This window comes from Condylura cristata, unplaced genomic scaffold (assembly GCF_000260355.1).
Source record: "Condylura cristata isolate star-nosed mole 26May11 unplaced genomic scaffold, ConCri1.0 scaffold00034, whole genome shotgun sequence".
Lineage (NCBI taxonomy): Eukaryota > Metazoa > Chordata > Mammalia > Eulipotyphla > Talpidae > Condylura > Condylura cristata.
In genome coordinates this window covers 487,226-487,819 of record NW_004567135.1, presented here as the reverse complement: position 1 = coordinate 487,819, position 594 = coordinate 487,226, and the positions used below count along the sequence as shown (strand labels likewise).

The window sequence follows — 594 nt, the reverse complement described above, 5'->3', positions numbered from 1 at the left end:
GACCTAGTTGTAGCTTTTAGAAAGCAAAGCTCTGAGCACGGGCAGCTCCTCCTTGGCATCTCCGGCTGAAGCGGCCATGGCTGAGGGTTGGGGTCCCCGTGGGCGAAGCTGCTGGGGCCAGCCCGCCCCAGGCCCCCTCTGCCGGTCTTTCATCTACCCCGTTTTTTAAGAAGAGCCGGAGGGCGTAATCGGCTGTTAATTCCTCTAGGAGGTGCAAAGTGCTCAGAGCCTCCAGCCACCGCTGCCCTCCGGGAAGGGGCCAGGAGAGCTTCCCGGAAACAGCCAGGCCGGCCAGCCACGCAGCCCAGCCGCGGCCCCCCGACCCACTCAGGACCCCCCACCCCGCTCAGGGCCCCGGGCCCCAGCGCCCACCCCCAGGCCACCGGTGCGGGCTGGATGTTGAGGGGGGGCGGCCATCCCCCGGTGGCTCAGCCAGTCCCTTCCAAAGGCCACGCGGACGCCCACTCGTTTTATTCAGAAATCACCGTGCACCCACGGCTCGGGGCGCTCACGCCGGCTGGGTCAGACGGGAAGGGCAGACACACGGCCCGCCACCCAGCGGGCTCTCGGCAGGCCGGCTCGCCGGCCCGTGCA

At 68.9% G+C, this 594-nt stretch overlaps 1 protein-coding gene across 1 annotated transcript in view; it reads right to left on the bottom strand.

Annotated features, from left to right (window-relative positions):
- The window catches only part of AVPR1A (arginine vasopressin receptor 1A), a gene marked incomplete at its 5' end in the record, with an annotated part of 8,022 nt that overhangs the window by 4,423 nt on the left and 3,005 nt on the right, over window positions 1–594 (bottom strand). The gene's annotated exons all lie outside the window — the stretch shown is intronic.